The 14,203-nt window shown below is 43.6% G+C and overlaps 1 protein-coding gene across 4 annotated transcripts in view; it reads right to left on the bottom strand.

Moving 5' to 3' along the window:
- The window catches only part of NEDD4L (NEDD4 like E3 ubiquitin protein ligase), a 312,200-nt gene that overhangs the window by 296,967 nt on the left and 1,030 nt on the right, over nucleotides 1-14,203 (bottom strand). The window lies entirely within an intron of this gene.

Genomic DNA, 14,203 nt, shown 5'->3' with positions numbered 1-14,203 from the left:
TGTGAGACCTGTCAACATAGGCAAGACCAAGAGTTGGAGATGCAACTCAAGCCTGCGACTGTGCCACCAGGTCCCCTCCAGACAGGGAACACGACCTCCACCTGGAGCACAGAAGGTGGACACCTGCCGGAGCCACTCAAGCAACCCATCAACATTCACCCCAGCGTGCCCAAGACCATGGCCCACTGGAGCCCAGCCAAGAGACAGGAGATGGGGTATCCCCCAAACCAGCAATAGGACAGTTCCCTCCACTTGCTCATTCTCCTCATGGGACCACCACCCCTACAAGGCTTTTCCAAGTTCCACTTTCACAGGATGGATTTCACATTACAGCTTTTTACACTTTAAGAAAAACTCACTGTTAAATGGCTCTTTTCTCTTGGTGAATAGGAAGTCTGAAAAGAACACAAAATCTCTTGGTGGATGCTTGCCTGCCAAGAAGTCACCAAACACTGGATGTGATGACAGCAAGGGAATCTGAGAGCCTTGCCATTAAACCTGGTGAACTGTAAATCAATACAGGACTCTGGAGTCAGGGACAAAAAGTCGATTGAAGTATCAAATTTTAGCTAGTTACCCCAGATACGCTTATGTAATATGGCTTTTCTCACCTAAAAGAATTACAGTAACAGCATTCGGACTGCTCAGCTGCAGAATAAAACACTACAACTCTAATGAGACCCTGTATGTTCATGAAATAAGTGGCCCAGATCTTTACACCACCAAGTTCTATGCTAGAACCTGAGCCACAATCTTACATCGGGAATCAAGAACATTCCAGCCTGGGTGCAGTGGCTCATGCGTATAATCCTAGCACTCTGGGAGGCCAAGGAAGGAGGATTGCTTGAGGCCAGGAGTTTGAGACCACTCAGGCAATGCTACAAGACCTTGTTGCTAAAAAATAAAAATAAAAAATTAGTCAGGGGTGGTATTACACGCCTGTAATCCCAGCTACTTGGGGGACTGAAGCAGGAGGATGGCTTGAGCCCAGGAGTTAAGGCTGCTGTGAGCTATGACTGGGCCACTGCATTCCAGCATGGGTGACAGAGCAAGACCCCTGTCTGAAAAAAAAAAAAAAAAGTATGTCTCTAGCAAACACTGGGATAAGTGATAATAATCCATTACTTCTCAAAGTCAACAGCAAGTTATACAAGGATCCACACTGCAGAACTAAAATCATTTAAAAGTCCCTACGCACCCAAGAAGGATTGTGAGAAAAAGGACCTCTTCTGTGTGTGTATGTTGCAGGGACTCCATTCCCCAAATCTAAACACCTGTCCCTCTCTCCCAAATCTGTATATGCTCTAGGTTGAAAACTTGGAAAACTGATGGTTCCTGACATTGCCTATATTGAGAAATATCTCTTCAAGTGTTTTTGTTAAATAATTTATTTTTTTAAGTTTGTAGGAAAATACTGTTTTCTAAAACTAGTTTCTTCATTCTCATCTCTAAATCATGCTCTCATTTCCATATTCCACCAACAAACAACACCCAAGCCAAAAATAACGTTAAACAGTACAAACATTGCCACCTATAGTCAGAAAATGAAATATATTTGTTTATACAGTGACCTGGAAAATAATAATACAAAAACAGAAAGTAACATTTTGTTATACTTCTGACACCTTTCATCAATCCTACTACTCTAACACTATCATCGTATTATTTGTATGTTATTTTGATCCTTTTTAACACGGATTGTCTAAAGATCAATATATAGTTTGCTTTGTTAACAATTAAGATATATTTCAATAAGACAAACTTATTCAAATACCCAAAACATGGAAGAGTTTAAAAACTCTTAAGTCAGGATTTGTTTTTTCACTGCTGGCTACTTGTCTAAGACCCAAAATCCAAGGACACCAATAAAATCTCTTTAATACAGATCTTATAACTCAAAATATAAAATTTTAATATGTTCTCAATCTATCACATGATGCCATGCCTTCATGATGCCATTTTAAACACTGCACAAGGCAGAAAGGTGATTAAATTAACAAGGAACATAGTTTCTTCCCCTCAAAATGTGTATAGAAGCAATTGAGCAGGAACTCAAATGTATTGCTGCAATAATGTCACATTCTAAAATCATTCTTTTTAAACAGTTTTATTAAGACATAATTCACATATAATTCACCCATTGAAAGTATACAACTCAATGGCTTTTAGTATATTCACAGGAATTTCTCCCTTGATATTTTTCATTTTTCTCCTGAATATATTAATATCATGTATATTAAAGCTTCGCAGAATCCCAAAGCAAACTTTCCCAAGAAAGTTTCCTGCTGATGTGGGCACCCACTACGCTGAAGAGATGCCCGAGTCCCATGCAATGGCTTTCCTTTAAATTGTGCCCTGGGTAGTGGTCAAAGAAATTGCAATCATCTGAAGACTCCCATTTTGTCACTGTCCTCACCCTTTGAACAAAATTATTTTTATTCCTTTAAGTTAGAGAAACTGCTTTTCAGTAACAAAATAAACATTTTGACTTAATAAAACTAAATGTAATGTAAATAAAAAATGTCAGTGTCTACAGATTCTACAGACATGACTTTGAAGAAAATAAATTTTACTCATTACAGAATTTACAACGATGCATTATATCTACCAATTTAAAAAACTGATTTTAAAAGTCACCATAAAACCCAGGCCCTTTTGAGTTTGTTTCTCAAACGTTAGCTGTCATGTCCTGGGTGCACTGTCCTTCTTCAAGCCTGCTAAGCCAGACACAGGCACTTGGAGTTGGCATGACCGGGCAAGCCATATCTTTCTTTAAAAACCGCCTGGCTGCATCCACCTTTAGATCCAAACACTATCTAAACTGTAATTTCTGAAAGCAATCTTGTCCTGACCCCTTTCCACAGCTGCAAAGATGGCACGTAGGGTTTCTTGAGTAATCTCTTGAAAACACACACGTACCAACTTTTTTTAAATTAACAACTATGCTTAATCACTTACAGATGGTTATTCGGGGGACATATCATCTAAGCTACCAGTTTCTTTTTTGCTAATGCCCATTTATGAGCAATCCCCTTCTTCTGGACCTTTTCTCAGATACAGAAAAGCAGAAATCTGACTACTACTTGACTTAAAAGTGTTAAATGATTAGATATATTGAAACTGATGGCTTGGAGGTATTCCAATTGGTTTTTTCTTTTTCTTTTTGAGACAGGGTCTTGCTCTGTCCCAGGAGCTAGAGCACACCAAGCAGTGTCATCATAGCTCACTGCAACCTCCAACTCCTGGGCTCAAGCGACCCTCCTGCCTCAGCCTCCTGAGCAGCTGGGACTGCAGGCACACACCACAACGCCAGGCTAATTTTTCTATTTTTAGTAGAGACAGGGTCTCATTCTTGTTCAGGCTGGTCTCAAACTCCTGGCCTCAAGTGATTCTCCTGCCTCAGCCTCCCAAGGTGCTAGAATTACAGGCGTCAGAGCCCATCCCATACCAGGTTTCTAATCACTAACTCATCAATTCTAAAACACCGTTGTTTTCACATATCAACATCTCTGAAATAAGGATACTTCATAACATTGACAGTGTATCAAAATTTGACAGCAATTTTTTTTCCCTTTCTTAGTGGTACGTAAAATAATGGTGCATCTTAAAATTGACCATATCTTAAAAAGAAAGAAACATGGTATCCATGCCAAAGGTTAACCTTAAGTGTTTGTTATGAATTGGATAGTTATATGCAAATGAGAGACCCCTGCTACAACAGGGAGCAGTGATGAGGGGAGTCTACAGCACATCTGCCACATCTCACGGGACATAATGAAAAGCCACTGATGGTGGCTAGGTTAGAATGTGGTCCCAATGAAGCCAGATAAACATTTTTTTTTAAAATCAAAGTTTAGTTCATCATATCGTAAACAAGAGGCAGTACAATTAAAGTATGCACCTAAACTATCGACATGGTTTTGCCATCTTAATGGTAGCTTGTTTATGCCAGCAGCAAAGAAGCCTGGAGAGCCAGTAGCGGTGAAATCACCAAAGGCCTTAGGTCTGGAGGGGAGAGAGAGAGAAAGAGATACACGAAGCCTCATGTGTAGCAAAATATTCATTTTGAGCATCTGGGTGCAGATGGGTGGAGGCCGAAAAAGCCATCCAGGAGAGAAAAGGGGAGAGCCTTGGGTTTTATAGAGGGTTTTTCTGGGAGGAGTAAATTCTTTTCAAACAACCAGGAGGAATAAGGAAAGCAAGTTCCCCTCCTGCATTTCATTCTTGTGTCTCCCTAGGGGTCTGGCAAAGGTTACTGGGCCTAATATGCCCCTAGGAAGGGGAGAGGGGTGGGATCTACAGGAGGTTTCAATGGAAGTTTGGGGAGGCTGAATTCTTTAAACCGAATATGCCACCCTTTTTATTACATACATGTAAGAAAAGGAAGGGCAAGGTATGAGAAAGGGGAAAACATTAAACAGAAAGACTGGGAAGCAGGCGGCCTTGTCTTTCCCAGCAGGTTGCTGCTAGTTTGGGGGAGAAGCAGCAAAGAGTAGGGAGAGCTCAAGATGGATCTTTAGCTGTTGTCAGAGAATTAGGAGATTCAAGGCCGCCCTAACATTCCCCCTTTTCTGTTGTTAAGATTAAATTTCTATTTAAAATGAACTCAGAAGTTGGGAAAATGGGCAGACATCTTCCTTGTGTAGCTACTTCCTGCTAAAGAGGGGTGTAGAGATCTTTTTATGGAGTTCATTTAAATTATTAAAATGGGGGTGTTGAAAATGCACGGTTTTGAAGTTAGAGGCAGGATGGGGTTTCCCTGGAGAGTGATGAGAAGTATTTGGAGGAGGCAAAGCAAGATACAGAGCTGTCTATACCACAGCATGTTATCGGAGCCTAGTATCCCTGATGGGCTGGACTTTTGGGGAGCTCCCCTGGGTGGAAGCAGGTTCTGGAGGGCCTGTAGGTTAGAGTCTGGAGAGATGACTCTCGGACAAGATTTCCAGAAGCTTAGCTGTAATGGCGGAAGCGGAATTATTTAAAAGTTGAAGGAGGGCCGGGTGGGGGGGCTCACTCCTGTAATCCTAGCACTCTGGGAAGCCCAGGCAGGAAGATTGCTCCAGGTCAGGAGTTTGGGACCAGCCTGAGCCAAGAGCGAGACCCTGTCTCTACCAAAAACATAAAGAAATGATTTGAACAGCTAAAAAAATATATATAGCAAAAAAAAATTAGCCGGGCATGGTGGCACGTGCTCTGTAGTTCCAGCAACTCGGGAGGCTGAGGCAGAAGGATCGCTTAGGCCCAGGAGTTTGAGGTTGCTGTGAGCTAGGCTGACGCCACGGCACTCTAGCCCGGGCAACAGAGTGAGACGCTGTCTAAAAAAAAAAAAAAAAAAAAAAAAAAAAAATTAAAAAAAAAATACACTCATTCTCTGGGGCCATTAAACTTCTCTTATTTTGCAATCAATATAGCAGCTATGTGATAGCTGACAGACAAACCACAGCATATGATCTGTCTCTAGCTTTTGTTGCTTTGAACAGTGATTCTCAAATCTTAGAGTTTGAGAATCATGGAGAAGGCTTGTTAAAATGCTGGCTCCCAGCTGGGTGCTGTGGCGTGCACCTGTAGTCCTAGCTGCTGGGGAGGCTCAGGCCGGAGCATCGCTGGAGCCCAGGAGTTTGAGAGCAGCCTGGGCAAGACACCAAGACCCCATCTCTTAAAAAAAAAGAAATACTGGCTCCCTTCCGTGACCCCATCCACCCACCGGAAAGTTTCTGATTCAGCAGGTCAGAGATTTCTCATTTCTAATAAAACCAGGTGGTGTCATTGGCACTGGTGCCAACTATGCTAAACAGAAACAACAGAGGTCCTTAAGCTTTTTTTGCACATTAGGATCACCTGGAGAGTGTGCCACGCCAAGGCTGCACCCCGTGCTTATTCAATCAGAACCTCTGAGGGTGGGATCTGAGCATCAGTAGTATTTAAGCTCAAGTGATTTCAATAAGCAACGGAATAAAAGAGCAGAGGCGTGGAGACACGCTCCTCTCCCCATAACCAGTCCCGGACAAGCCGGGGAGGAGAGGGGGATGCCTGGGAGGTGCCCTGGCTAGGTTTAGCACCCAGTGTGTGAGAGTGGGAGGAAGAAAACAGAAACCAGGGTGCCAAGGAGGCAGTGAGGGCTCAACCTGGGGGCCCAGCAGGAAAGATGCTAGAGCTGGGGTCCGAAAGCCAGGGTGCAAAGCCCTATTCGGCCACTTTCTTTGCTTTATGAATTTCCTCACATTGCTTAACTTCTGTCTGTTCTCCTTTCCTCATCTATAAAATGGGAATGACAAAAATGCCTACCTCAGAGCAAAGCCGTCAAAGATTAGAGGAGAAGATGTATTTAAGGAGCCTAGCCCAGGGACTTTAGGTGGCAGACAATGCTCAGGAATTGCTAATTCCCTTCCTCACCTCTATCCGTTTCCTCTTCTGTCTCCATTCTGAACTGAACAGGAGAAACAGAGTCCAGCCCAAGTGTCCCTCTGTTTCTATTAGGTGACAGAATAGAATACGTCCGATTTTGAATCAAAATTTAGTTTATCATATCTTAAACAAGAAGCAGTACAATTAAAGTATGCACCTAAACTATCGACATGGTTTTGCCATCTTGATGGTAGCTTGTTTATGCCAGCAGCAAAGAAGCCTGGAGAGCCAGTTAGCAGTGAAATCACCAAAGGCTTTGTTAGGTCTGGAGGAGAGAGAGAGAGACACAGGAAGCCTCATGTGTAGCAAAATATTCATTTTGAGCATCTGGGTGCAGATGGGTGGAGGCCGAAAAAGCCATCCAGGAGAGAAAAGGGGAGAGCCTTGGGTTTTATAGAGGGTTTTTCTGGGAGGAGTAAATTCTTTTCAAACAACCAGGAGGAATAAGGAAAGCAAGTTCCCCTCCTGCATTTCATTCTTGTGTCTCCCTAGGGGTCTGGCAAAGGTTACTGGGCCTAATATGCCCCTAGGAAGGGGAGAGGGGTGGGATCTACAGGAGGTTTCCATGGAAGTTTGGGGAGGCTGAATTCTTTAAACCGAATATGCCACCCTTTTTATTACATACATGTAAGAAAAGGAAGGGCAAGGTATGAGAAAGGGGAAAACATTAAACAGAAAGACTGGGAAGCAGGCGGCCTTGTCTTTCCCAGCAGGTTGCTGCTAGTTTGGGGGAGAAGCAGCAAAGAGTAGGGAGAGCTCAAGATGGATCTTTAGCTGTTGTCAGAGAATTAGGAGATTCAAGGCCGCCCTAACATTCCCCCTTTTCTGTTGTTAAGATTAAATTTCTATTTAAAATGAACTCAGAAGTTGGGAAAATGGGCAGACATCTTCCTTGTGTAGCTACTTCCTGCTAAAGAGGGGTGTAGAGATCTTTTTATGGAGTTCATTTAAATTATTAAAATGGGGGTGTTGAAAATGCACGGTTTTGAAGTTAGAGGCAGGATGGGGTTTCCCTGGAGAGTGATGAGAAGTATTTGGAGGAGGCAAAGCAAGATACAGAGCTGTCTATACCACAGCATGTTATCGGAGCCTAGTATCCCTGATGGGCTGGACTTTTGGGGAGCTCCCCTGGGTGGAAGCAGGTTCTGGAGGGCCTGTAGGTTAGAGTCTGGAGAGATGACTCTCGGACAAGATTTCCAGAAGCTTAGCTGTAATGGCGGAAGCGGAATTATTTAAAAGTTGAAGGAGGGCCGGGTGGGGGGGCTCACTCCTGTAATCCTAGCACTCTGGGAAGCCCAGGCAGGAAGATTGCTCCAGGTCAGGAGTTTGGGACCAGCCTGAGCCAAGAGCGAGACCCTGTCTCTACCAAAAACATAAAGAAATGATTTGAACAGCTAAAAAAATATATATAGCAAAAAAAAATTAGCCGGGCATGGTGGCACGTGCTCTGTAGTTCCAGCAACTCGGGAGGCTGAGGCAGAAGGATCGCTTAGGCCCAGGAGTTTGAGGTTGCTGTGAGCTAGGCTGACGCCACGGCACTCTAGCCCGGGCAACAGAGTGAGACGCTGTCTAAAAAAAAAAAAAAAAAAAAAAAAAAAATTAAAAAAAAAATACACTCATTCTCTGGGGCCATTAAACTTCTCTTATTTTGCAATCAATATAGCAGCTATGTGATAGCTGACAGACAAACCACAGCATATGATCTGTCTCTAGCTTTTGTTGCTTTGAACAGTGATTCTCAAATCTTAGAGTTTGAGAATCATGGAGAAGGCTTGTTAAAATGCTGGCTCCCAGCTGGGTGCTGTGGCGTGCACCTGTAGTCCTAGCTGCTGGGGAGGCTCAGGCCGGAGCATCGCTGGAGCCCAGGAGTTTGAGAGCAGCCTGGGCAAGACACCAAGACCCCATCTCTTAAAAAAAAAGAAATACTGGCTCCCTTCCGTGACCCCATCCACCCACCGGAAAGTTTCTGATTCAGCAGGTCAGAGATTTCTCATTTCTAATAAAACCAGGTGGTGTCATTGGCACTGGTGCCAACTATGCTAAACAGAAACAACAGAGGTCCTTAAGCTTTTTTTGCACATTAGGATCACCTGGAGAGTGTGCCACGCCAAGGCTGCACCCCGTGCTTATTCAATCAGAACCTCTGAGGGTGGGATCTGAGCATCAGTAGTATTTAAGCTCAAGTGATTTCAATAAGCAACGGAATAAAAGAGCAGAGGCGTGGAGACACGCTCCTCTCCCCATAACCAGTCCCGGACAAGCCGGGGAGGAGAGGGGGATGCCTGGGAGGTGCCCTGGCTAGGTTTAGCACCCAGTGTGTGAGAGTGGGAGGAAGAAAACAGAAACCAGGGTGCCAAGGAGGCAGTGAGGGCTCAACCTGGGGGCCCAGCAGGAAAGATGCTAGAGCTGGGGTCCGAAAGCCAGGGTGCAAAGCCCTATTCGGCCACTTTCTTTGCTTTATGAATTTCCTCACATTGCTTAACTTCTGTCTGTTCTCCTTTCCTCATCTATAAAATGGGAATGACAAAAATGCCTACCTCAGAGCAAAGCCGTCAAAGATTAGAGGAGAAGATGTATTTAAGGAGCCTAGCCCAGGGACTTTAGGTGGCAGACAATGCTCAGGAATTGCTAATTCCCTTCCTCACCTCTATCCGTTTCCTCTTCTGTCTCCATTCTGAACTGAACAGGAGAAACAGAGTCCAGCCCAAGTGTCCCTCTGTTTCTATTAGGTGACAGAATAGAATACGTCCGATTTTGAATCAAAATTTAGTTTATCATATCTTAAACAAGAAGCAGTACAATTAAAGTATGCACCTAAACTATCGACATGGTTTTGCCATCTTGATGGTAGCTTGTTTATGCCAGCAGCAAAGAAGCCTGGAGAGCCAGTTAGCAGTGAAATCACCAAAGGCTTTGTTAGGTCTGGAGGAGAGAGAGAGAGACACAGGAAGCCTCATGTGTAGCAAAATGTTTACTCTGAGCATCTGGGTGCAGATGGGTGGAGGCCGAAAAAGCCATCCAGGAGAGAAAAGGGGAGAGCCTTGGGTTTTATAGAGGGTTTTTCTGGGAGGAGTAAATTCTTTTCAAACAACCAGGAGGAATAAGGAAAGCAAGTTCCCCTCCTGCATTTCATTCTTGTGTCTCCCTAGGGGACTGGCAAAGGTTACTGGGCCTAATATGCCCCTAGGAAGGGGAGAGGGGTGGGATCTACAGGAGGTTTCCATGGAAGTTTGGGGCGGCTGAATTCTTTAAACCGAATATGCCACCCTTTTTATTACATACATGTAAGAAAAGGAAGGGCAAGGTATGAGAAAGGGGAAAACATTAAACAGAAAGACTGGGAAGCAGGCGGCCTTGTCTTTCCCAGCAGGTTGCTGCTAGTTTGGGGGAGAAGCAGCAAAGAGTAGGGAGAGCTCAAGATGGATCTTTAGGTGTTATTAGAGAATTAGGAGATTCAAGGCCGCCCTAACATTCCCCCTTTTCTGTTGTTAAGATTAAATTTCTATTTAAAATGAACTCAGAAGTTGGGAAAATGGGCAGACATCTTCCTTGTGTAGCTACTTCCTGCTAAAGAGGGGTGTAGAGATCTTTTTATGGAGTTCATTTAAATTATTAAAATGGGAGGGGGTTGAAAATGCATGGTTTTGAAGTTAGAGGCAGGATGGGGTTTCCCTGGAGAGTGATGAGAAGTATTTGGAGGAGGCAAAGCAAGATACGGAGCTGTCTATACCACAGCATGTTATCGGAGCCTGGTATCCCTGATGGGCTGGACTTTTGGGGAGGTCACCGTGGGTGGAAGCAGGTTCTGGAGGGGCCTGTAGGTTAGAGTCCGGAGAGATGACTCTGGGATGAGATTTCCAGAAGCTTAGCTGTAGTGGTGGAAGCAGTGAGAATTATTTAAATGTTGGAGGGCCGGGCGTGGTGGCTCACTCCTGTAATCCTAGCACTCTGGGAGGCCGAGGCAGGCCGATTGTTTGAGCTCAGGGGTTCGAGACCAGCCTGAGCAAGAGCGAGCCCCCATCTCTGCTAAAAATAGAAATGATCTGGCCAACTAAAAATATATAGAGAAAAATTAGCCGGGCATGGTGGTGCATGCCTGTAGTCCCAGCTACTCGGGAGGCTGAGGCAGGAGGATCGCTTGAGCCCAGGAGTTTGAGGTTGCTGTGAGCTAGGCTGACGCCACGGCACTCACTTTAGCCTGGGCAACAGAGCGACACTCTGTCTCCAGAAAAAAAAAAAACAAAAACTGAAGGAGGCCCAAATTATTCTGGGAAATCCTTGAGTAAAATCCAGTCTTTAGGCTGTAAGTACTGCAGTCCTTTTAAGAAGCCATCCAGTGAGTTCCATTGCTGGCAGGTGGGCCCTAGGTGGGGGTGGTAGAAAAAAGACAAGGGAGCCCAACTGAACTTACTAATTTTTATTTCTTGAAATCGGGTTTACATTTTATACACCTGTCTCTTTTGCAATAGCCTTTACACCTAGAGAGGATAAATAAAGTTGGGCCAGGTGGAATTTAATAGTTTAAATCCTGGAGAATAATAACTTTGGTATTTACTTAATGCTACTTCAATGGCTTTTGAAAATTTAAAGCAAGAGAATTAATGTTTTAAACAAAAAAAGTCATAACTAAAATTTTCTAATTATAGCCAACTGGATCACACACTAAATTCCTTCATAAATTTCCTTTACAAACTGGACCCCAACCTGCACAGAGCATCTACAAAAACATGCCTGAAACTTTGTCTTGTCCTTTCTCTTTCATGGCCAAACGGGTCAGTCAGAGCTAGGTCTCCCCAGGTGACGACTCGGACCAAACCAGTCATTTTAGGACAAAAAATTCACAAGATCCTTTCTTACCAAAATACATTTCCACACTTACTGCCTTTTTACACCAGGTGAACATTTTCATGAAGTTTCCAAGCCTTAAAATACTCTAGAGACTACGCTAAGCAGGGCCTCTGGATGTACCTGGCCAGGAAACCACCAGTTTGCAACCCGTGATATTTATCTTACATTGTCTTGAACAATCTAGCTATTAAAATCCTTGAAAGAAAGGGAGGATTATTTAGCATGTTATAAAAACTAGGGCTTTGGATTCAACAGACCTGGCTCCCTAATTTACTTGCCATGTGTCCGTAAGCAGGTCACTTAATCTCTCTGAGCTTTCCAATCCTTATGCGTAAATCGCAGCCTACCTCACAGAGTTCTTACGAGGATTAAATGAGATAGTAAGGTGCAGAGGAAGCATCTGAAACATTAGCCCAGCTATCCTTGTTTGTATGGAATAAGGAGAGAAGGTGTCAAAAGTATAATCCCAGGTCTACCCAGCCTTCATTTCTATGCCACTCGCCTCATTTTAACCAAAAACATTTTAAATGCCATATGTAATATTATAACAAGGCTGGCATTCAAACCCTAGTACTTCACTCACCTAGTATTGAAAGTAGCGAAAAATCCTCTTAATAAAAGATACCTTTCTAAGACGTAATAAAAGCTTTTGGAAAGTTAACAGTGACATTCAGAAGTAAACTATGACCAACTGTGCTGCAGACTGCCAAAAACAAATAAAAACAAAGAAAACCACTAACGACTCAAGCCAGTTGCAGAAAGTAGTCCAAATTGTTCTGATTCCAAATGAAATCGGACCCTGGGCCCATGAATCATAAGTTTTGTCAAACTGCTAATCCCTCCAATAAAAAATCCTTCATCTTTGGTTACCTAAAATGACATGATTTAAATCAGGGTTAAGTATGAATTCTATCTCACCAGAGGGACCTCCACCTGAAACACACAGCAAAAATTAAACAGCATATACCATCACGCAACCAAAGGGTCCCATCTTATAATCCCTTTCATTCTACAAACTGGATAGACCTAGGCTGATCATCCATGGAATAAGGTGGTGCCCCAGTGTTGGCACCCCTGTTTTCTAGGTTAATGCAATTCTTCATTCATCATTACGGTACGGAACGCTCAACAGTCTTTATGAGAAGGTATATAACTAAGTGTATACCAAACATATTATAGTTTTCATCAACCTCAAATAAAAATACAAATTTACTTTTAAGAAATGTGCTAGCTAGAGGTGCCTATTTTGCTAAGAGTTTTATAAGGTAACTCTTCTAAATAGCAATCAAAACATCTTCACGTGTGATATTCTGCAGACACCAAGTCTGCAAACTGAAGCACACCCATATTTAACCTGCCTTGGAAAATCAATCCCGCTGTTGATTGCAGCAAGCATTCTACTTTCAGAGTCTGTTAAAATCTTCTGTCGGTTTTCTTACACAGACTAACTCAGGGAAACAAAAACGAGCAGTGCGAATTCAACAATTTGTTAATATTCTACAGGCATTCCCTAATTCTCCAAAGAATAACCTGGCAGCATGAAACCACCCATAAAAAGCAAATACCACTGAAATGTGAAGTCATCAAAATTGCCCTGGTGTATTTTTTTCACTGGTAGAAGAAAGTTGAAAAAGGAAGACGGGGACTAGTCCTGTGTAATAATAATGTGTGTGGAACTAAATAGTACCAGCAACGTAGCAATAAACAAGTAATAAAAGGTGTCTTCATCACCCTATTGCTATTTCCCATGCAGCCCCAAATACTCTTCTAGCAACATGCAGGAGTGGCAACACGCAGGAGTGAACCCAGTCACATACCAACACACACACTCAGATTCTGTTTATATTCCATCCTCCACTTTCACACTAGACACCAATTAAGATGATCAGATTGAGTCACCTAGACAAAAGTGGCAGGATGCGCTCTAGGTAGATTCTGACACTGCCAGTGTAAACAAAGCACAAACAACAGTGACATGCATGTGATTCATTTATCCAGTTGCATTTCCCAAAACATTCTTAAAATTTTTTTCACGGAGCTATTAAAAATAATGATTTTATTGCAACATTAGAAAAGTACCTAGGATGAATGACAGCTGTCTTCATCCCCCACAATACCTCAACCCAAGCAGCCCCATTGTTCAGGAATGTCCCTATCTCCACACCTCTTAAGAGCTCACTGCCCGCCCTCTATTGCCGCTAATTGAATAGAGAAGTAGAGGATGTAAGGCAAAGCTCCTGCAAGAGAGAAGCCAGGAGGGAGAGGAGAATCCCCAGGGTAAATGAAACAATGCTACTTTTCACCCATCCCCAGGTAGCTACACAAAGAGAAATTATTTCACACCAGCACGGCGTGGCAAGATAATCAAAACCACAAATCACACATTATTTGCCTTGTGATCATTCTTTGATTAAAATATCACATCAAGCTTTACCTAGCACCATCATAAAAAAAAAAGTCATGCCCCAAACACCCTCCCCACCCCGAGACACCTATTTCATTCCACTTACGTAGCACACATGCACGCGCGCACACATGCACAGAGTAGGAGAGCCGCTGAGAGCGGAACCATAACGTGAGCCTGTTTCAGATAATAGCCTGTCTCTTCCAAACCCCACCCCCATCGCCAGAGAAAGAGGGGATCTCAGAAAAAGAAAGGAGGGAGAATAAAGAGGAATCGAGAAAGCCTGAATTGCCAGGCATCAACTTTTCATGAAATGCACAACCAAGATCGGAAATACCTCCCTGCTGAGTAATGCTTCAAGGATTGTAAATTCACCTCTCGAAAAGGGGAGCCAGACCTGAGCGCGCGCCCCGCCAGATGGCAAACCCCTCCTACCTGCTCCATCCAGCCTGCCCGTCACGCCGCGCCCGCGACAGGCGTCCCACCCCCTTTTTGGCAGTGCAGCACACCAGTAAGAGCCGAGCGAGGCTGGTCGGGAGAGGGCTA

The sequence above is a fragment of the Lemur catta genome, chromosome 16 (genome assembly GCF_020740605.2).
Source record: "Lemur catta isolate mLemCat1 chromosome 16, mLemCat1.pri, whole genome shotgun sequence".
Lineage (NCBI taxonomy): Eukaryota > Metazoa > Chordata > Mammalia > Primates > Lemuridae > Lemur > Lemur catta.
This window is presented reverse-complemented; position numbering and strand designations above follow the sequence as displayed.